Source organism: Mustelus asterias, chromosome 4 (assembly GCF_964213995.1).
Source record: "Mustelus asterias chromosome 4, sMusAst1.hap1.1, whole genome shotgun sequence".
NCBI classification, from domain to species: Eukaryota; Metazoa; Chordata; class Chondrichthyes; order Carcharhiniformes; family Triakidae; genus Mustelus; species Mustelus asterias.
This window is the reverse complement of record NC_135804.1, coordinates 39191576-39215485: the sequence shown is the minus strand read 5'-3', so window position 1 is coordinate 39215485 and position 23910 is coordinate 39191576.

The window sequence follows — 23910 nt, the reverse complement described above, 5'->3', positions numbered from 1 at the left end:
GGTAAGCAAGGGGGTGATAGGTTATCAGGAGTAGGCAGAATGCAGATGTGTAGTTACTACCAGATCAGCCATGGTCTTATTAAATGGCAGATTAATTGTCCTTGAGAAGGTGAGCACAGGCTGCCTTCTTGAGCTGCTGTAGGGCCTACACCATATGGAATACAGCGGTTCAAGAACGCGGCACAACACCACCTTCTCACGGGCAATTAGGGATGGGCAATAAATGCTGGCCGAGTCAGCAAAGCTCAAATCCCATGAAAGAATTTAAAAAAGTTACATCCTCAAAAAACTCTAATCTATGGTCGATATTTTATGAGCTTGCTCGGGAGAGGCTCATAAAATCCCACCCGAAGCCAATGGAGAATTCCATTCTGTGAGCCTCGCCCGCCCTGATTCCAGGATGGGCGTGTCGGTAAAATTCCAGCCTTTATGTAAAACACTACTTCCCTTTTGTAAAACCATGATGACTTTGTCTGGTTTTACTGATTTGCTCAGTGCATTGTGAAGACTTTCTTATTGATAGATTATGACAATTTCCCAACAGCTGGATTCTGAATATTTTTTCAATGACTGATGTCAGGCTCACTGTCTTATAGATAACTGTTATCTTTCTCTGTCCTTTCTCAAATAGCAGTGTCACATTAGTTGACTCCCAATGCTTCAGGGATATTCCAGGGAATTGTGGAAAATTATTACCAGTGCATCCGCTTTCTCCAGCAACCCTCTTAAAACCCTGGGATGTAGGCCATCAGGTCCTGAGGATTTTTCAGTATTTAGTTGCTTATTTTCTTCTAATACTTCTTCTCTGCTGATAATTAACCTAGATCCTCACTCCTGTTTGCCCTTGGTTACCTTTTGTTTCTGCTATGTAATTCACGTCTTCAACTGTGACTAAAGTGAATAAAGTGCTCACCCCAAGACCAGAAAATCCCATCCAAGGTCAACGGACCTTTGCTTGATCCTATCCTGCCCACTACAATTCCTGAGGCTGGCGGGATGGGAAAATTCCATCCACTGAATTTTTGTTTGATCTCTATCATTTTCTCATTCCCCGTGATAATTTCTCCTGTCTCTAAGGGACAAACGCTTACTTTAGCTACTCACTTTTTTATACACTTGTAAAAACTCTGACAATCTGTTTGTTATATTCCTGCTTAGACTCATATTCTAATTTTTCCCCTTTTTTATCAACTTTTTAGTGTGGTTTCTGAACACTTCCAATCTTCATTCTTTGCAACATGATAAGCCTCTTCTTTTAATCTATTATGATTCCTAACTTCGATCACAGATGTAATGTATTTTTGTTGAACATTTAAAATCTTTTTTTTTTTAATTTTCCCACTGCTTATTTGCTACCATTAGTTTTCGGTCTAGTTACCCAGTTGACTCTCTCCCCTCATATTTATTTAATTCGCTTTCAATCTAAGATTCTTTTCTGAGACAGGAGTATGTCACTCTTAAATTTAATATGGAATTCAATTAGATTATATTCACATTTTCCCAGAGGATCTTTCAATATGAGATTGCTAATTAAACGTGTCTCATTACACAAAACTGAATATAAAATAGCTTTATCCCTGGTTGGTTCTGTGATGTAATGTTCCAGGAAATGGTCATGAAAGCATCTACAAACTCATCTTCTAGACTACCTTTGCCACTTTGATCCATCCGATCTATATCTCCCACAGGGAAAAGTGTTTTGCTACATTTGCTAATCTGTTGAATTGTATGTAGAAAATGCGATTCCATTCATGAGGGCATTTCCACAACAGCTCACATTTGGGCTAGGTGTCAGTTCGAGCACATTCTCTTGCCTCTGAATCAGAAGGTTCCAGTCACACTCAGAGAGTAGAATACTTAATCAGGACTGTCACTCAATTCAATACTGAGGTGCACTGTCGGAGTACTGAGGTCCCATCTACTGTTCCAGCTGTACATAAAAGATCTTATTTGAGGAAGAGCAAAAGTGTCCAGGCCGCATTTCATAGTGCAGAAGGAGGCCATTCGGCCCATTGAGTCTGCAACGACCCAATCCCACCCAGGCCCTATTCCCGTAACCCCTCATATTTACCCTGCTAAACCCCCTGACGCTAGGGTCAATTTAGCATGGCCAGTCAACCTAACCCACACATCTTTGGACTGTGGGAGGAAACTGGTGCACTCAGAGGAAACCCACGCAGACACAGGGAGAAAGATCAAACTCCGCGCAGTCACCTGAGGTCGGAATTGAACCCGGGTCCCTGGCGCTGTGAGGTGGCAGTGCTAACCACTGTGCCACCATGCCAACACCGAGGAAAGATGATTTGCCCACTAATACCATTGCTATTTGTGGGACCTTTCTAAATTGGTTTCCACATTTCATTACATCAATGTTGAAAAGTATTTGACTGACTGTGAAATACTTTGGGACATCTCAAGATCACAAAGGGCACTATACAAATGTAATTTCTTTTTTTGTGGAGCAAAATTATTAATCTAGTGCATATTTGTACACACTCCTGTATATTATTTTCTTAAATAGATAAAGTGACAAAAAATTGACATTTAGGTAGTTGCAGCATCAATAATAGAAATGCTCCAATTTACAGAATTTTGAATTTGACGGGTCCATACTTTGATTCAGAATTCAGAATGAGCACAATTTAGGTGACCAACTTCTCCAGAAAATCAGTTATATATGTTCAAAAATTTGAATCGTCAACGTGTACATGGTAAAGTTTGATGTGAGAGGAACATCAGGCTTGTTTTACTGAAGAAATCTGAGTTCAGAACTTCAAAGACAAATATTGTCAGTAATTAGATGTTATCACTAAAGTCCTGGAATCCCATTCATTTCTTAAACACAAAACTCCATTACCAGAAACCTCACTTCCTGCTTATGTCTTCAATGCACCTGTCCTAATTAACTCTGCTCACTTCGTCTTGGTTCCAATTTTCCGCAGGTAAACGATGTTTTCATTCCAATCCGTTATTTGAATCTGAACACATGTTGTTGCAAGGCAGCTCTGATGTTTAACTGAAGTCTCTAATTATTCAAACATAAGATTGGAATCCTCTTCAATGCTTTAGCCACGTTCATGTATCTGCCTTGCAGCAGCAACTGTAGGTACCATAAGCTTTCAGTATAATGTGCCGCCTGTCTTACTTTTAAAGGTGAAATTTAATGCCCCCCCACCCCCACCAAGGTGGGTTTGGAGGGGGAGAGACTATGCCCTCTTCCCACCCCTGCCCCAACTGGGAGGCTCATGAACGGCCTTCCCACCCCACTGCCAATTGGAACCCTTAAGTGGGCAATTCATCCCCACTTAAGGGCCTCATGCCACAGCCACTGCTAACCGGCAGTGGATGATGGAGTGCCAGCTGTGATGCTCAAGCAAACCATGCCCAGCTTCTTTTGCATAATCCTGGGAGGGGATGTCCTTCAATTAAAGTGCCTGATAGAGGGACCCAACATTGGGAAGGAGGATGGCCACTGAGAGCTAACTCCCACCCTTGCTGCCAAACCCCCTGCTCTGTTGGGTTCCATACTACCCCTACCCTCCCACCACTCACCACTCACCCCTCCTCCCCCCCCTACCAAAACTCACTTTTGGCCTGGGATTTCTCTGTGATCCGGAGACTTTGGTGGGTGCATTGCTGACAGCTGCCACCACGCCCGCTGGCATTACCCACAATGCAGAGCAGCTGGCCTCTGACCAGCCAGTAGCTCTTAGCGGGAGTGGGAGGGGAATGGGAGGGGGAGGGTGGGGGGGAGTTCGCCCCCAGGTAGCCTTGATCTCTGGGAAGGCCTGCCTATGTCCACTTAGTGCCTGATGGGTATCTGTTTCTGATGCACGCTGACTTTCTTCCAGTTTAAGAGCTTGTTTCGCTCATTATTCTTATCAACGTTAAGAAAGGTGATATGTCGAACCTATCTGGCGTAGTCAGGTTCAGGACAACAAAATCTCTGAACCATCTACTTAGGAAAACTAACATTATATGAATTAAATAGGCCATTTCCCACTGATCCTGTACAAAGTGCAGCAACTAAAGATAATTTATGAGCTGATTAGAATCAAACCCCCAGCCCATAAATGTCCAGAGGAAGAAAAAAAGATCCAGAGGAAAATTGTCCTTGTAAAAACCAAACCAGATGGCCACTTCATTAAATGCTGCACTGCTAATAATCTTTACAGCAGCCATTATCATTTAATGATATCTTTCCACCACCTGTATTTACAGTGAAGCTTTTATTGAACCATTGGGACTAAAGCAAACTAACTGGTTAGTACAGGTGCCTTTTAGACCTAGCTGACAAATATTGAAAATGACATTATGTCCTCATAATAGAATTCACTGAGGTTGTAACAGCAAACACATCTGTGTTGAAGGCAGCTGCTTGTTTCAAACATGGAACCGATTTGATTTCCCTGCTTTGTTATTTTTATTGGTGGTCTGGATTATTGAGCCTCTTTGCTTCCCCTAGGTGCTCCTCTGCCTAAATTAAATGTAAAACCTGTTGGTTCTGAGAAAAAACAATGCCAAGGATGGGTATTTGTTTGATTAAAGCGACTTCATGTCTCAGAATTTTGTCAATCGTTTTTTCACAGACAGGATTTAGATGGGGTAAGATTAATTTGAATATTCCTTGTTCCAGTCCTCCTTCCTGACCCCTTCTTCCACTATATTCATAAGTTACTTCTAATTCCCATGCATCGTTCCCTTTTGTGTAGCCTTTCTCAGAATCCTTCCACTCACTGAACTATTTTACCTCCAGTCATGCATCTTGTACTAACATGTATTACAAGCCAAAGTGAACGTAGCCCAGTCCATCGCGCAAACCAGTCTCCCATCTATTGACTCCGTCTATCCTTCCCACTGCCTCCGAAAAGCAGCTAGCATAATCAAGGACCCCACTCACCCCAGACATACTTTCTTCCATCTTCTTCCGTCAGGAAAAAGATACAAAAGTCTGCGATCACGTACCAACCGACTCAAGAACAACTTCTTCCCTGCTGCCATCTGACTTTTGAATGGACCTTCCTTATATTAAGTTGATCTTTCTCTAGCAATTTGCATGTACTTCCTCTAATCTAGTGTACTGTATTCATGGTTCTAGCCTTTGCACTGGGAACACCAAATACAGTTTAGTGACCTCTTTCCAGACATTGCCATTCTGTTGATATACATTTAAAATTAATTCTCGTGATATAGGTGTTGCTAACAGTAATAGCATTAATTCCTTATCCCTTGTTCTCCTCGAGAAGATGGCAGAGAGCATTCTTGCTGCAGTCCACATGCTGAAAAAAAAAGATTTACATTGATTTAGCATGATGACCAGATGCCTCAAAATGCTTTTACAGCGAATGAAGTGCTTCTTGAAGTGATGTAATGCAGGTGCCAATGTAACTCACAGAAATATCAATGTGATACCTGTTTTGTGTGATGTTAATTGAAGGATAAATATTGGCCAGAGAACACCAGGGATAACTTGCCTGCTCTTCTTTAAAATAGTGTCATTGGATCTTTGACCCCCATCAGAGCATAAAGATGGGGTCTTATTTTAACCTTTAACTTAAGAGGTGAGCTAACAAGTGGCCACTGCTGAAGGGCAAGGAAGAGGCCGCCTCCATGCCAAGGCACCCACAAAGGTGAAGGATGACCTCTGACAGTGCAACACAGCGAGTGCTGACCCCAAAACCAAGCATAACCTGAGTGAACAATATTTAGTGTAATGTCTCTTTTTATACATAAACTCCAAGTAAGATTTTGCGAATTTAAGAATTTTAACCCCCGCCCCCCAGCAAATATTAGGTGGGTTGGGGTCAAGTGAGGTGCAAAGATGTTTAATATCTTAAACTGTCCACATTCAGGTGTCGTGGATGCAGGTTGACAGCCAACCCGCTCCCAAGAGGTAGGTTGGCAATTTATATATTTTACTGATGCTGACAGTCTCTGATTTAACCTGCTTTTCATATTTGACAAGCTGTCAAGGCCTCGGGAAAATCGGCTGCTGACGTGAGGCAAGGGCCATAAGACCATAAGACATAGGAGCAGATTTAATCCGCCATTCCGCCATTCAATCATGGCTGATATTTTTCTCATCCCCATTTTCCTGCCTTTTCCCCATAACCCCTGATCCCCTTATCAATCAAGAACCTATCTATCTCTGTCCTAAAACACTCAATGACCTGGCCTCCACAGCTTTCTGCGGCAAAGAGTTCCACAGATTCACCACTCTCTGGCTGAAGAAATTCCTCACCACCTCTGTTTTAAAGGATCGTCCCCTTAGCCTGAGGTTGTGCCCTCTGGTTCTAGATTTTCCTATTGGTGGAAACATCCCCTCCATGTTCACTCTATCCAGGCCTCACAGTATCCTGTAAGTTTCAATAAAATCCCACCTTATTCTTCTAAACTCCAGCGAGTACAGACCCAGAGCCCTCAACCATTCCTCATACAACAAGCTCTTCATTCCAGGGATTATTCTTGTGAACCTTCTTTGGATTCTTTCCAAAGCCAACATATCTTTCCTTAAATACGGGGCCCAAAACTGCTCACAACACTCCAACTGGGGTCCAACCAGAGCCTTATACAGTCTCAGAAGTACATCCCTGCTCTTGTATTCTAGACCTCTCAACATGAATGCTAACATTGTATTTGCCTTCATAACTGCCGATTGAATTTGCACTTCAACCTTAAGAGAATCTTGAACCAGGACTTCCAAGTCCCTTTGTGCTTCTGATTTCCTGAGCATTTCCCTATTTAGAAAATAGTCTATGCCTCCATTCCTCCTTCCTCGTGTCTTCCTCAAAGACAACCTCGTGAGGTGTAAGTTTTTTTACAGCACTGCTTGTGGGCTAGGGAGAGCAAGAGATCGTGCTCCAGCCCCTCAGGACACCCCCTTCTCCCCCTTGAAGGCCCCACCTTATAAAAGGCTCCCAAAATCAGGGATGGGAATTATATTATTGCCCCCCACTCTCAGTAGAGGCTGTATCCTCCTTACCTGGAACCAGGGCTGAGCCAAGTCTATTAAATCAGGCTGATGTCCAAGCAAGGAACTTGGTCAAGGAGAAATGCTGTATGCTGAAGTGTTAAAATGTTAGTTTGTGGGGAAACCTGGGCTTCTAGGCTTCCTGTCTCAATCACCACCCTCTCCCTAACATCTACCCAATCTCCCATCCCTGCTAATGTCAGGGTCCTAGAATTAAATCTGAACAGCAAAATATACACATACATAGAGTAACATCGCTATGACTTTGAGTTCCTGTTTCTGTATATTTAGCTGCATACCAAGAGTTAGAATTATGTCACTTTTATGCTATCCAAAATGTTATGTTATGATCCAGTGGTGCTTATGCACTTAATGTTGTGGGCAGACAGTTGAAACTGTACTGATTTTGTCTTACCACCTGTCTTAAGTAGTTAATTTTCAACAAATAAGCAGTGGCATCTTTTCCCAATCCCTTTTTTTTATGTGACCAATTTTGTTTTGGGTTAATAACCCACAGCAAACTCAAGTTAGGATTAACTCAGGTTTGTTTATTTTCACACATTCAAGACCTACGAGAGGAGTGTGTGAAATGTCCCACTCCACACATTCACACAGCAAAGGGAGGGATAGAGAAAAGGCGTTTTACAGCACAAGGTCCATAGAAAAATGAATATTGGTTCACGTGAGTTCCAGAGTCCAAACTCGGAGTCCAATAAGAAATCCTTTCGTGTGGGCATTCGGGTTTGGATGCCGAAGACTGGAGTTGTAGCTTTCACTTTTCGGTTGGGGCTGACGTCGCAAGCTGAAGTAGATACGCAGCGATTGAGTCAGTTCTGTACAAAACCTTCCAGCAGAGTCAGGATAGGTGGGCATGTTATTCTGCCTAGATGAGCCTGCTTCTTTATGGTTTGCCAGTTGGATGTTAAAACTGCAGACTGCCTGTGAAAACCAAAGGTATAATATTAAACTGTCCAAAAAGAGACCAGAGTAATGTGACATGGCCTTCTAAGTGCAGCTTAACAATTAGTTTCTGTGCTCCTGGCCAGGATTCCATTGATCCTTCTTCTGAGCAGAGAGACTTGGAGATTAGCATATCTTCCATGGTGAAGTTCAATTCTTCTCCTTTAGGATAGCTCAGGGTCGGGGAGCCAATTTGGCCACACTTCCCCTCCTTCCATTGATAACAAGAGGTTTGCAAAACAAAGTGTGAAGTTCTAGAAACTGAGAAGATAATTATTTTATTCTTGAAACTGCGGGGGACAACTCCCAGACCAATAACTCCCAGACAGAGGGCCAACTCTGTGATCAGGTGACTTGTAACAGCCATCTTACTTTTCTTTGTCCTGCAGAAAAGGTCCAGTTTAAAACAAAAATCAAGAAAGATAAAGTTTTTATATGTACAGTGTTTAGTTTCTATTCTGCTTTATAGGAATCCATTTTGAAAGCTGATCATTCCAAGGTAATTTTGCCCATTAAATAGTTAGATTTTGTCAGTAACCTTAGGAAGCAATTGATTCTCTAACATAATGCATTACAAAATGGTAAGGCAAAGATCCCCTCGCTAATTTCTAATATTAATAATGTCACTCATTACCAGTGATAATAATTATTTCAATTTATAAACATGGCTTACTTTAAAGAATAGCACCCTTAAAAATCTGGACAATTCAATATTTTTAGTTGTTTGCGAATTCTGTCACTTGAGTAAATCACATGTGAATGTCACTCTGAACATTACTGACAATTCGCAGCAGCACACAGAGGCACAGAGGAAGGAGCAGCTGCTACTCTCCAGGAAGGAGAGAGACTGCATGTTAGATCCAGGTTATTTGCTGACACTCAACACACATGTCAGTGTTCCAAAGGTTCTTCAAGAAGAAAAAATATAAAACCTGTGAATGGAGGAATTTCAGTTTAATTGTTCCTAAAGAACTAAGGTAATCTGGAACGGGTGGATTAAGCAAAAATGTAACTAATTGGTTCTTTCAAAATAGTGAGAAATTGTCAATTATATGATGCAAAGAATTGAATTAATATTTATGGGGGCTAAATTAGATAGCGCATATAAACAGGCACAGGGATTGCAATGTATGATTAACCAGTGCCCATTCAATGGCAGCACGTCAACATTTTGCTGCCTGCTTACCTGAATGATTGTAACATGACACCTGTGCTCACCATGCTATTCTTTCATAAAATCCCAACGGTGTAGAAGGAGGTCATTCAGCCCATTTGATTCTGCACCAACTCTCTGACAAAGCATCTTGCCCAGCCCTTTCCCCTATACTATTCCCATAACCCCATGCATTTACCATGGCTAATTCATCTAACCTATACATCTTGGGACACTGAGGGACAATTTAGCATGACCAATCCACTTAACCTGCACATCTTTGGACTGTGGGAGGAAACCAGAGAACCCAGAGGAAACCCACGCAGACACGGGGAGAATATGCAAACTCCACACAGTCACCCAAGGCCAAAATCGAACCCAGGTCCCTGGTGCCGTGAGGCAGCAGTGTTAACCACTGTGCCACCATGCAGCCTCTCATCTGCTGCGCACATCTCCAGGGACCCAAAACTAACCTTTTAGCACCTGTTAAAACTTGCCTGCACCAGTTAAAGGGGAGGTACATTGTGATTGGAGCAGGTGCAAGCAGCTATGCTGGAAGTGAGTCTGACTAGAAACGATGAGAAAAGTCATGACATGGGAGAGAGTGGGCTCGAAGGATTTTGATGCTTCACTGGATGTCTTGAATGTGGAGGTAGAAAATAGGAGAAATGTCCTCTAATTGCAGAGGATCAGGAGGGCCTCAATATACATGCTTAAAAGGTGGTGACAGAAGATTCCTGTAAAGGTCAGTGCCAAAAGTCAAGGCACAAAGACCTGGACAGGGATGTAACACCAGTTTAAAGAAATCTTCATGATCATGAAGATTTCTTTCTTTCAAAGGGGGAGGTGTTAGGAAACCAGATTTTTGTTTAATTTGCTGATCATTGTTCTATTAAAAGAATATAAATAGGAGACACATGGAGCAGAAAGGGGCAGGGAAGGAGGAGGACCTCCTCATGAACCTGCTCCTGGGCTTGGCCAAATTTGCTATGAACAGGTTCAGGCAGTGATCGGTCGAGGGGGTGGTCCAGCCCGACTGTCTGCCACAGCCATGTTCACAACCGGGTGTCCCCGGAGAGGGAGCACATGGCATCTGCTGGCACCTTTGAGGCTTTCCATGCCCAGTGGGCACCGCGTGGACTGGGATGTTTTATTGACCCCTTTACTTATACTTTGATTTAATATTTTAAGTTGCCTTTACGATTTGTTTTTTGTTGAATGTAGTATTCCTTTAAGGGGATACTCTTTTGATTTGTCCCTCAGTTGATTTAATTTAGTTTAATTGGCTCAACAAAAATAGTATAAATAGGGAGCGCCCGATGCGGAGGGGGGAACGGGTAGGAGGAGCAGCTACTCCTGCCCCCTACCTTGGCTACATTCGCGGCCGCATGGCCTTGGAGAGGGAGCACACGGTGTCCTCCAGCACACTTCAGGCCTTCTGCGACCGGTGGGTGGCACAGGGGCTGGTTCACCCTTGGGAATGACATGTTGGTTTAGTTAGTTAAGTTTCCTTTGCCATTTTGTTTTAGTTACAGTGCCTCACCAGGAGCTTTCAGCCCCTGCCATTTTTAAAAAAATGTTGATTTTTCATTCTAATCGACAGAATATAAATAAGGAATAACCTCCCTCGCATTTGTTTATTTTATTGTTATTTGTTTCTTCAGAAAGAGTATAAGGAGGGGATAGCGCCCCTTTCAGGGACTTTTACCCCTGTTTATTTGTTTTTTATGGGTTTTCAGAAGAGTAAATCGATAGGGGACACCCGGTGAGGAGGGAGTGCGGGGAGGCGGGTTGCGGTTGGACCTCCTGATGGGCCTGCTCCTGGGCCTGGCCAAGGAAGCCACCAATAGGTGCAGGCAGTGGGCAGTCAAGAGACGTCATCCAACCCAACTGTCTGGCCCTCTAGGGTGGCTATAATCACGGCTGGATGGCCTTGGGTAGGGAGCATGTGGTCTCCACTGGTATGCTCCAGGACTTCCACATCTGGTGGGTGCAACAGGGGCTGGGTCCAGTCCCTGGTGATGCTCAAGGCCCAGAAATGAAATTTTGGTTTAACTAGTTAAGTTTCCTTTGCATTTTTGAATTTTTATTACAATGGCCCACCAGGGGCTGTCACCCCCTTTTCATTTTTATTTTAAAAATATAAATAGGGACAGCTGGGGGAAGGGAGAAGAGCTGTGAGACTGAACATAGTCAATAAACTCAGTGTAGAAAACCTTTATGTCTTGGTTTCAACTTCACCAACCGGCTTGGATTCTATTACCATGGGCTGGGTAGTGGGGAAGGCACAATGACCTCTTGAAATCCTCCTAGCTTCAAGGAACTGAGGGCCACTAGTAATTCTGTGGAGGGGTTTACTTTCTACAATGATGGCCAGACTTTACCTTTTAAAATTCAAGCTTCAGAGGGTGCCTCTATCATGCAGCACCTTCACAGTGCCCGTCTAAATAAGCAGTACCTACCTCTCCTGGTGGGATTATCAGCCAATTCTTTTGCATTCATGGGACATGGGCATCGCTGCTGGCCAGGATTTATTGTCCATTCCTAGTTGCTTTTGTTCAGAGGGCAGTTGAGAGTCAACCACATTGCCGTGGCTTTGGAGTCACATGTAGGCCAGACCAGGTAAGGAAGGCAGATTTCCTTCCCTAAAGGGCATTAGTGAACCAGATGGATTTTTCTGACAATCGACAATGGTTTCATGGTCATCAGTAGATTCTTAATTCCAGATAGTGGCACAGTGGTTAGCCCTGCTGCCTCACAGCACCAGGGACCCGGGTTCAATTCCTGGATTGGGTCATTGTCTGTGCAGAGTCTGCATGTTCTCCCTGTGTCTGTGTGGGTTTTCTTCAGGTGCTCAGGTTTCCTCCCACTGTCCGAAAGACATGCTGGTTAGGTGCATTGGCCATACTTAATTCTCCCTCAGTGTACCCGAACAGGCGCAGAGTATAGCGACTAGGGGATTTTCACAATAACTTCAATGCAGTGTTGATGTAAGCCTACTTGTGACTATAAATAATTTTAAAATTTTAATTAAATTCCACGATCTGTCATGGCAGGATTCGAACCTGAGTCCCTAGAACATTAGCTAAGTTTCTAGATTAATAGTCTAGCGGTAATACCACTGGGCCACCACCTCCCCTTTAGTTACCCACAGCTTCAAGCATTTTGATTGCACATCCCGTCTGCCCAGCCCACAGCTGTCTGGAGTGGCAAAGCCAGAAGTGGGCATCTTTGGGAAGATTGCTCAGACAGGGTGGACCTCGACCATCACCAGGGACTGGACCCAGAAATGGTCCAGGCCTACATTTAGGAATGAAGTTGGTAATATTCTGCCCTATGTGTCTGCAGCTTAATAGTGTAACTATTTGTTTTTACATGTCAATAACGCTCATGCGCTGTCACACTGTAGTTGCTGTTCTAAAGTTCTCAATTTGCTTTTATTTCTAGGTTGATATGCATGCACCAATACACACTTAAGTACAGGACTGGAGCCCCCAAACCCCTGAGCCAGAAGTGGCAATGCTACCAACAGAATCAAACTGGCACACATCACATACGATTACACAAGCAGTGAAGACAACCTGGGATGTTTTGTAATGAATGAGTTATTTAAAGCCTCACTGAAAAGGACATGTTTGTCGAGTTAAGTAGCATGCTTTCAAACCTATTTATCCATCTGAACATAAAAAGAATCTATCCTTTACATCTTATTTCTAAGTGTAAAATAAGCCATAAATGCATCCAGCTTTTAACAAGCCGGATCTATGAGAACTGCAAGTGAATGACACATAACAAGCAAGATCTATAAAGACTTTAACTTGATACATCTGACAAGTCAGATCTCTGCATACATACTTCAAGATGTGGAGATGCCGGCGTTGGACTGGGGTAAACACAGTAAGAAGTTTAACAACACCAGGTTAAAGTCCAACAGGTTTATTTGGTAGCAAAAGCCACACAAGCTTTCGAGGCTCTGAGCCCCTTCTTCAGGTGAGTGGGAATTCTGTTCACAAACAGAACTTATAAGACACAGACTCAATTTACATGAATAATGGTTGGAATGCGAATACTTACAACTAATCCAGTCTTTAAGAAACAAAACAATGGGAGTGGGGAGAGCATCAAGACAGGCTAAAAAGATGTGTATTGTCTCCAGACAAGACAGCCAGTGAAACTCTGCAGGTCCACGCAACTGTGGGAGTTACAAATAGTGTGACATAAATTCTGATTCTAGGATCGCATGATAAAGACTCAGGAGGAAAAAAGCAGAAATATTTATGTGAAATAGTGTGACATAAACCCAATATCCCGGTTGAGGCCGTCCTTGTGTGTGCGGAACCTGGCTATCAGTTTCTGCTCCGCGACTCTGCTGCGCGACTCTGCGCTGCGCTGCGAATCAGAATTTATGTCACACTATTTGTAACTCCCACAGTTGCGTGGACCTGCAGAGTTTCACTGGCTGTCTTGTCTGGAGACAATACACATCTTTTTAGCCTGTCTTGATGCTCTCCCCACTCCCATTGTTTTGTTTCTTAAAGACTGGATTAGTTGTAAGTATTCGCATTCCAACCATTATTCATGTAAATTGAGTCTGTGTCTTATAAGTTCTGTTTGTGAACAGAATTCCCACTCACCTGAAGAAGGGGCTCAGAGCCTCGAAAGCTTGTGTGGCTTTTGCTACCAAATAAACCTGTTGGACTTTAACCTGGTGTTGTTAAACTTCTTACTGTACATACTTCAACCCTGTTTTAATTGCATTCTGCAGACAATAATTGTATAGTCAGAAGTGCCAGGTCATAATCAGAGCCAGTTCAATAATGCAGAAGAAAACTTTTTCATTACGATTACACAAAAAAATTACCATACTAAATAGAATCTATCTAACTCTTTGGGCCTGTTTGTGTTTTCTGTAAAACAGGGTAGATTTACTGAACCTTAGTAAAATGGGATGTTAGAAGCTATTGCCTGTAGCTAATAACAGATTTGGCAGATAACTTCAGTGAATACTTCAAACGCAGCAGTAATACACAAGACACATTCAGGAAATTAATGACAATTCATCCATGTAGACATGAAGGCTCCAAGTTTGACGACAAAATACTGATAAGGTACTGAGCTTTCCGTGCATTTCTTTCCATTCAGTGAAAAGGGGGTTAGTTATAGGCACGGTATTGTTGCATATGTGTTAATTTGTATAACTTTGTAATTCATCTCTTATCAGAAGAATTACAGCTAAATCCTTTCAAAAGTGTTTGTGTGACAGGACGGTGTGGTGCGCCAGTTCTGAGCACTGTACCATGGAACGACATAGTTTGGGGCATATGATTCCTAATACTTTAAATTCTAATCCCTGCTGTCCACCAGAGAAAGGTGATAGGCCCCAGCATTATGAACCAGGTCAGTGTTCAGTCTGCTCCTCTTTCCTCGAAATAGCGTGTTCTTCAGAGGTCAAAAGACAGGAAAACAAATAAAAAGATTCAAAAAGTAATCCTGGTGGTAAAAACCCTGCAGGAAAAGTTATTTTGATGCCTGGGCTTCACAAGCATTTAATCCTGTGGAAGTTGGAAAGAATTTGCCTTATTACATAGAGGTGGAGAGCAATCTGAGAGTGAGACTTTCTGGCCATCTTAAGTCGACAGGTGTGTTCCCCAACTGCTGCTGACATAATGCCGAGGGGGCTCAAAGCAGCCACCTGTCTATTCAAGATATGGGGCTGGATTTTCCATCAGGGTGAAGAACCGGAGATGGTTTCTGGGTCCCAACCACACACGGCGCACTTTGAACATCCTCACAATCTTGAGCCAAATAAAACCCAGGGAGTGGACTCACCATCCGAGGGAGAGCGGGAGGGTTCCCGACACTGGGAGGTCAATGAGAGATCCTGTGGCATTCAGTGATCAGCAGCCCCATTGGCTGAGGTGTGAAGTACCGATGTGACGATATAGAACGTGAGGGAGAAGCAACGGGAAGTTTTGGGTGGAATTTAATGCCCCCACCACCATCCCCTGTAGGACACAATTAATCAGGCAAGACTGTGTGGGTAGGGATTTGGCTGGCTTTCCACCTCTGCCCGATTAAGTGTGGGGCAAGAAGGCTTATGGACAATTTTCATAGCCAGATGCTAGTTGAGGCCTCTAAGTGGACAATTAATGCCCCTTTAAGAGCCTCATTCCGATGCTGCTGGTATTTAACCAGCCCGGGTAGTGGAGCAGCCACACAGGAAGCCAGGAAGTAAATCCTGTTATATTTGCTTGCAAGTTCTCAAAGTGGGTGTCCCTCATTCAAAGCACTCGGTGTCTGATCATGGGACCCAACTTCAGGGAGGGCCTGGTGAGAGCCACCCACCTGTCCTTTCCTCCCACGCCGCCTCCACCACGTAACCAGTGAATGTGACCCTGACTGCAACCTGTGCCCTGCCCTCATTCACCTCCTTAGGCTCTGATGGATGCATTACCAGTGTCTGCCACTGCTCCCGGTGGAGCTAACAGGCAGTTGAGAAGGTCAGCAACACTCAGCGGGCAGAATTCCCAACCCAGGCAATGGAGGCCCACCACTAGCCAGTAAAGTGCCTGATGGGAACTTAATTTTGGCAGCCTTCATCAAACGGAGGTAACACAGAGTTCCTGCCAGTTCCTGCCAGTTCTCCAGCTGACTACCACCAAAATTAAATTCCACCCTTTTACTTTTTAAAAAGCTGCAACGATGTGCCCATGTTCCTGGTAATGCACCCATCAGAGCCTCAGGAGGTACACGGGGAGTTGGGTGTGGGGGAGGGGGGTGTGGGGGGTGGTTGAATGATAGCAGGATGTCAGTTGCAGGCAGGGAATTCACTGGTTACGTGGTGGAGGCAGAGGGGCAAATCCTCCAAGGCACGGCCATTAGCCGCCGCTGTGGTCTGATGATCGTATGGGTATATTGGAGGCTGCCACTTGCATTATCAATTGCAACTTCCCTCCTGCCCTGAGACCATCATGTTGGCCTGGATGGTGGTCCAATTCAATAAGCACTAGCCACATCGCTGACTTGAAATCCCCATTGGGCAGCTGGTTCTGGTCAGTCTCTTCCAGAATGATCTGGGGTCAAGATCATGGCAGAGAACCAGCAGGGAAACCAGCAACGCCAAATTGTGCGACCACCCATCCCAAACTTCGATCCCGAACCCTTTTAAAATGTTGTGTTGTGGTGATGAGAAAATTCAAGCAATGGGAGATTGACAAAATATCATTTATTAGTCTAAAGATTTATATGTTCTGTTCTGTAAAGTGAATTTTATTTATAAACTCGGCATTCCTGAGTAATCTTTTAAAATCCTGCTAAGTGGCATCTTTGATGAAAGTAGTAAATTTTTGTTTTATAGATGTTCTTTGAGGTAGTAAAGGTTCACTTTGTCAGCGTACTGTATAAAATCATATCCCTTGACAGCAATATAAACCTTCATACTGTGTTACTATCAGGTTAGAGTGTACAGCTCTGAGTATCAGTAAAAGTCACTGTACTCAGGCATAGAGTTTACAGAATATGACCATGCTAAAATCCAATGAAACTGAAATTCATTGTATGGAAAAAACAAGTCTCAGCTTAAAGTTTATTTATTAGTGTCACAAGTTAGCTTACATTAACACTGCAATGAAGTTGCTGTGAAAATCCCCGAGTTGCCACACTTGGCGCCTGTTCGAGTACACTAAGGGAGAATTTAGCATGACCGATGCACCTAACCAGTACGTTTTTCGGAATGTGGGAGGAAACCGGAGCACGCAGAGGAAATCCACATAGACACAGAGAGAACATGCAGACTCCGCACAGTGACCCAAGCCAGGAATTGAACCTAGGTCCCTGGCGCTGTGAGGCAACAGTGCTAACCACTGTGCCACCATGCTGCCTGCCAACCATGGCGAAGTAGATTTGTTACATACATTACATCAATTTGGCCATTTGGCCTGGGCTTGCAAAATCCTACGAACTGTCCTGGCTTGAGATAATTCACACCTCTTTAACCTGTCATTATCCCTCTCTCCACTCACATTGTGAGTACCTGTAAAGACTTGATTACCTGTAAAGACTCGCATTCCAACCATTATCTTGCAATTGAGTCTGTGTCTTTGTATGCCCTGTTTGTGAACCCAACTCTCCACTCACCTGATGAAGGAGCAGCGCTCCGAAAGCTCATGATACCAAATAAACCTGTTGAAATTTAACTTGGTTCTGTGAGACTTCTTACTGTCTCCGCATCATGGCGACATCACATCAAGATTCTTCCATGGCAGCATGATCTGAAAACCCAAAATGAGACCGAAAATCGGGCAATCCCTCCTCCCCACCAGAAGAATGAATCCCTCCTGCCGGAGTGGACGTGCAGCCATGCCATCCCACAAAACCTTCAGGAAGAAGCGATTCCTCGCTAAGAAGATGAAGCAGAACTGGCCGATTCCACAGTGGATCCACATGGAAACCGGCTACAAGATCAGTACAAGTCCAAGAGGAGACACTGGAGAAGGACCAAGCTGGGCCTGTAAAGGGATACACCATCACTGGTACACTACTAGCCACAGATTACTCTTCCCTGCAGGGGCAAGACAGCGGGAGAGATGGCTGTGGCTGGTAGTGTATCAGTGATGGTGTATCCCTTTACAGGCCCAGCTTGGTCCTTCTCCAGTGTCTCCTCTTGGACTTGTACTGATCTTGTAGCCGGTTTTCATGCGGATCCACTGTCGAATCGGCCGGTTCTGCTTCATCTTCATAGCGAGGAATCGCTTCATCCTGAAGGTTTTGTGGGATGGCATGGCCGCACGTCCACTCCGGCAGGAGGGATTCGTTCCTCCGGTGGGGAGGAGGGATCGCCCGCAGAGTGGCGGCGGAACCCCCTGCCCCCTCCCTCGGCCGATCGGCCGCAGACTGGCAGCGGACGCCCCCCGACCAGAAGATGATCTGGGTCCCACCACCCCCCCCTCCTCCTCCCACCACCCGCCCCCCCCCCAACCCCCTCCCACCCCCCCAACCAGAGGATGACCCGGGTCAGAGAGCCGTTGGAGGCTCTGACCCCGCTCTTCGGAAGCTGCAGCGACGACTTTAGACTTTTATTTTGCAGGTCGCTTACAGCACGGATACAGAACGGGCCAGAAGACGGTAAAGTGGGATTTGGCGGTAGGGTTGGGCGCGCGGTTCATTAAGTCGATTTAAATGCATGCAAATGCATTTAAATCATCGGGCCGCCCGATTCGGACACGGGCCGGACCCGCACCCGAATCGGGTTTCGGTAAAGCCGCAATCTGCTCAGAATCGGGTGCAGATCGCAGTATAGGCCCGACGCCAACTTTCCCATGATTTCGTGCCCGAAAACGGGCGCGAAGTTTTGGTAAAATCGGGCCCTTTGGATGGTTCTGCTCAGCAGAAATTATCCAGGAAAAGTTAGAATGATTAAAAACACTTCTAACTCCTGGTTATCTATAGCACTGATACGCCCACCACCCAACTCCTCATTGGAACACCAAAACACCCCCACCCCCATGACTACCAACCGCCAGCTATCCTCCACCCTCCTGACTACCGCCCAACCCCCCGACTACCCCTTACCTCCCTGACTTCCCCCAACTAACCTCAGCCCCCGACTACCCTCCTGACCGCCATCCCCCCAATTACCGTCCAGGTGATCTAACTATCCCCCCATTCCCCATTATCCCTCCAATCCCCCAATGACATATCCCTCCCCCCTCCCAGCTACCTCCCCCAACTACCACCCCACCCTGATGACTACCCGCCCAATCCTCCGACTACCACCCCCTGCCTGATTACCTTCCAGATACCACGACTACCCCTTCACTCTCACAACTGCCCTCAACTACCACCCCACCCTGACGACTTCCTTCCCAATCCTCCGACTTCATCTCCCACTCACCGACTACCTTCCCCCACCCTCTGGCTACTCCCCAAATGAGCACCCTACCACTCACGACCCATCCTAACCCCCTCATGCTATTCCCCCCTCCCTTCCCATTCTATGTCTTACACATTTATCTTTTCATTGGCTTCACTATATGCTTCACTTTTAAGCTTACGGGTTTCGTGGCAGTTAGGGCCACAAAAAGAGTGCCAATGGTTGGTATGCTGCACATTCCTCACCAGGGCCAGGCCCAAGTTGGAAAGTCTTCAAGGACCCAAAGGAAATGGGTCTTTTTCTGGTTGGCAGGATGTGGCAAGTGGTGCACCACAGGGATCAGTCCTGGGGCCTCAACATTTTACAATTTATATTAATGAAGGGACTAAAGATATGGTTGCTAAATCTGTTGATGACACAAAGATAGGTCGGATAGTGAGTTGTGAAGAGGACACAAGGAGACAACAAAGGGATCTAAATAGGTCAAGTGAGTGGGCAAAGACCTGACAAATGGAATACAATATGGGAAAGTGTGAAATTATCCATTTTGGCAGAGAGAATAAAAAGTAAGCTCTAAATGGTGAGAGATTGCAGAGCCCGGAGATGCAGAGGGATCTGGGTGTCCTAGTGCATGAATCACAAAACACTAGTATACAGGTACAGCAAGTAATTAGGAAAGCTAATAGAAAGTTATTGTTTATTGTGAGGGGGATTGATTACAGAAGTAGGGAGGTTCCACTTCAGTTATACAGAGTGCTGGTGAGATTGTATCTGGAGTATTATGTACAGTTTTGGTCTTCTTATTTGAGGAAGAATGTAATTACATTTGAAACAGTTCAGAGAAGGTTCACTAAACTAATATCTGGATTGAGCAGGTTGTCTTATGAGGAAAGAGTGGAAAGGCTAGGCTTATATCCACTGGAGTTTAGAAGAGTAAGATGTTGACCTGACCTAAACATATAGGATCCTGAGGAGTCTTGACAGAGTGGATGTGGAGAGGACGTTTCTTCTTGTGAGACAATCTAGAACTATAGGCCACAGTTCAAAAATAAGGGGTCGCCCATTTAAAACAAAGAGAAGGAAATATTCTTCTCTCAAGGCGTTGTGAGTCTTTGGAACTTTCTTCCTCAGAAGGTGATGGAAGCAGAGTGTTTGAATATTTTTAATGCAGAGGTAGAAAGATCCTTGAAAAGCAAAGGGGTGATAGTTATCAGGGACAAGCGGAAATGTGGGGTTGAGGTTACTATCAGATCAGCTATGATATTACTGAATGGCAGAGCGGGCACTGGTCAGAGGGCCAAATGACTCATTCTTGTTGCTAATTAGTATGATCATCTGCAACCTTTTTAAAGACAGCATAATACAGGTCTGGACATACATATGGGATTGAGGTTGAAACTAATATATCATTTAAAAACAATATATCATGGGCCGCATGGTGGCACAGTGGTTAGCACTGCTGCCTCACAGCGCCAGGGACCTGGGTTCCATTCCCGGCTTGGGTCACTGTCTGTGTGGGGTTTGTACATTTTCCCCGTGTCTGCGTGGGTTTCCTCCGGGTGCTCTGGTTTTCTCCCACAGTCCAAAGATGTGCGGGTTAGGTTGATTGGCCATGCTAAATATACCCTAGTTTCGGGGGGATCAGCAGTGTAAGTATGTGGGGTTATGGGGATAGGGTGGGATTGTTGTCCGAGCAGGCTCGATGGGCTGAATGGCCTCCTTCCGTGCTGTAGTGATTCTATGATTTTAAAAATCAATTAATTACTTCCATAACGGAAAAATTTGAAATTCCATAAATATGAAAGTTCTTCTGGGTCAGAGAAGTTGCTCAGACATAATTACAAACGTTAGCCTACCTTTAAAATCTCAGATATACCTCTTTCAATCAGGGGTCACTCTTTCAAGACTGTTTACAGCAAGATAATAGCATAAGAGTGGACATTTGCATCAATTCATTTGAACTCAAGATTTCCATCCATAGGGACCGCAACAGTGCATCCTGTGGAGGAGCAGGGAATCATTGCCAGCGATCTCTGCCTTTAACTGAACGTATGCAAGTACCAGGAGTCACCATCTGTTTCAAAGAGAAATGATAGCAACGACTGACAGTTTTGTCATCATTACAACTATAGCATCCAAGCTGACATTTTACTCAACTCCTCTGTAGATAGTATAAACTGAGAGAGCAGGAACTTGTTATGTCTGTGGTGTAAGACACAGTCCTACTATTCCATGGCACATCATCTTAATGGACTCAGGAATCACATTGTAGGAACTATGGGAGAGAAACAGCTTTAAAAGATTTATATGTCGAACCCAAACAGGAAAAATATTTTGGAAGATAAGAACATATGGAATAGGAGCAGGAGTTAGCCTTGAAGCCCCTAAAGCCTGCTTCACCGTTCAATATGATCATGGCTGATCCCTGACGCTAATTCCTCTTTCTTACCTAAATCCCTGATCTCCTGGTTCCCCTGGAGTCCAAAAATCAATCTCTCTCAGCCTCAGGGACTCCACAGCCCTCTGGGGTGGAAAATTCCAAAGAGCCACAATCCTCTAAGTCAAGAAATTCCTCCTCATCTCAGTCTTAAATGATCTACCTACCCCTTTTCCTGAGACAATGGGCGGAATTTTACGAGATTGATTCTAAGGTCGGGATTTTATTGCCTTGCTCGAGCGAGACCGGGAATTCCCGCCCAAGGTCAAAAGACATTTCCGTTGTCCGCCTCTCGCCCGCTCCGATTCCGTCGTGGGCGGGGCGGTAGAATTCCAGTGTAAGTGTCTAGCTAGCGTGAAAATGGGAGAGTTCTTGATCCCGCTGTTTTGGTTCTCACCCGATTTTACCGGCTTGCTCAGCCCAATGATGGGCGGAGCGAACCAATAAAATTCCACCCATAATGCCCTGTTGTTCTGGACACTCCAGCCAGGGTGAGCAGCTTCTCCATACCTATCCCATCAACCCACAAAGAATCTTAAATGTTTCAATAATACACCTTCCAATCCTCTAAAATCCATACTATCAGCCCATTCTACTCAACATCATTGGACAATCCTTTCATAGAATCATAGAATGGTTGTAATACAGAAGGAGGCCATTCAAACATTCTCTCCATGCCGGCTCTCTGTCAGGCTCTCTCAGGGCAACTCAGCTAGTCCCATTCCCCTGCCATTTCCCTATGGCCCTACCAGCCTTTTCCCTTCAAATAATCATCCAATTTCTTTTTGAAAGCCACGATTGAATCTGCCTCCATCACACTTTCAGGCAGTGCATCCCAGATCCTAACCACTCACTATATAGAAACCCTTCTTGTCATGTTGCCGCTGGTTCTTTGCTAGATCACTTTAAATTGGGTATGCCGGTTCTCAATCCTTCCATCAATGAGAATTGTCTTCCCAGGAATAATTCTAGTAAGCATTTCCTACACCCTCTCTATCTTCTTAATGTGGAGATGCCAGCGTTGGACTGGGGCGGGCACAGTAAGAAGTCTCACGACACCAGGTTAAAGTCCAACAGCTTTATTTGGAATCACGAGCTTCCTCAGATAAGTAGCCACTCACCTGAGGAAAGAGCAGCACTCTGAAAGCTCGTGATTCCAAATAAACCTGTTGGACTTTAACCTGGTGTTGTGAGGCCTCTTACTCTATCTCCATAGATAAAGCCACCAGAGCTGTACACTATACTCCAAATGTGGTCTCCCCAAAGCACCGTACAATTGTAGTAAGGTTTCTTTGCTGTTAAAATCCATTGGAGCAATCTTAACACCTGTTCATGCCACGTTTCTGCTGCTGCAAAGACAGAGAGTTTGGCAACAAGCCAAATCTCCATTCACTGCAGCAGGATGGGAAAATCCCACTGGCATGAATGGTCAGAAAATTCCAGCCAACATTTTCGCCAATATGCCATTTACCTTACTGTCCCTGCTCTGTGTGTTTCTCTTACAAATACACCCCAAACTCTCTGAAACAATATTTAAAGTTGTAACTAAGGGCTCAGAACTGATCCTTGCAACACCCCAACTTGAAAATTCCACATTTATCCCTATTTTCTGCTTTTCATCCATTAGCTCTCCCCAACTCCATTAGCCCTGATCTTGTGTAATTACTTTTTAATGCAGCACTGCCAAATGTCTTCTTGAAATCTAAATATACCACATTCAATGGTTTCCTGTTATCTACCCTCTGAGCTACATAGTTAAATAATTGTAATAGGTTTGTAAAACATTATTTTTCTTTCATAAACTTGCAGAAGCGGTAGACAAAAATGGTAAGAAATGCAAGGTCAACTAGTGTTCCTTCACTCCTATTGCCTCCATCCACGCTCACCGGAGATGAAATGCCTCACTCTCTTCAGATGTAACCAAAACAGAAAATGCTGGAAAATCTCAGCATCTGTGGGGAGAGAATAGAGCCAACATTTCGAGTTAGGATGACCCTTCATCAGAGGGTCTAGTAGCTTGATTCAGAACAGTTGAATCATAGAGCCTAGAAGCAGGCGGCTCTAGGTGACAGGGCAAGGTGGGCCTTCAATTTCAAAGCCTTTTAGCTGGAAGTACATTGTTCAAAAGCTGGAAGTGTATGGTCACCCTCTAAAACCAGCAGTGACGTGAAGTGATGCTGCACTTTCTTGATGTAAATCTCCCTTTTCAAGAAGGTTTAAAAGAATTTGCCGTCAAAAAAGTGCCTCTTATTTAAGTAGTGTTGATAAAGACTGTCTAGACTATAAAGGAAGAATAATATTCCATTGTGCGGATAGAATTTTTATATTGCTTTGATATTCTGATCTGCTGCCTGGCTGACTGTTTGTAGATTGGCAAGTCGCTGTTATATTTATTGTAGCATCTAACACCACCCAGCTGTTCAAAGGGTTCAGAATATAATAATTGTATAGGGTATAACATACCAAGCATTTCTTCTTGACTGAAGTCTTCTTGAATAAATATTCCTGAATGTTTAATG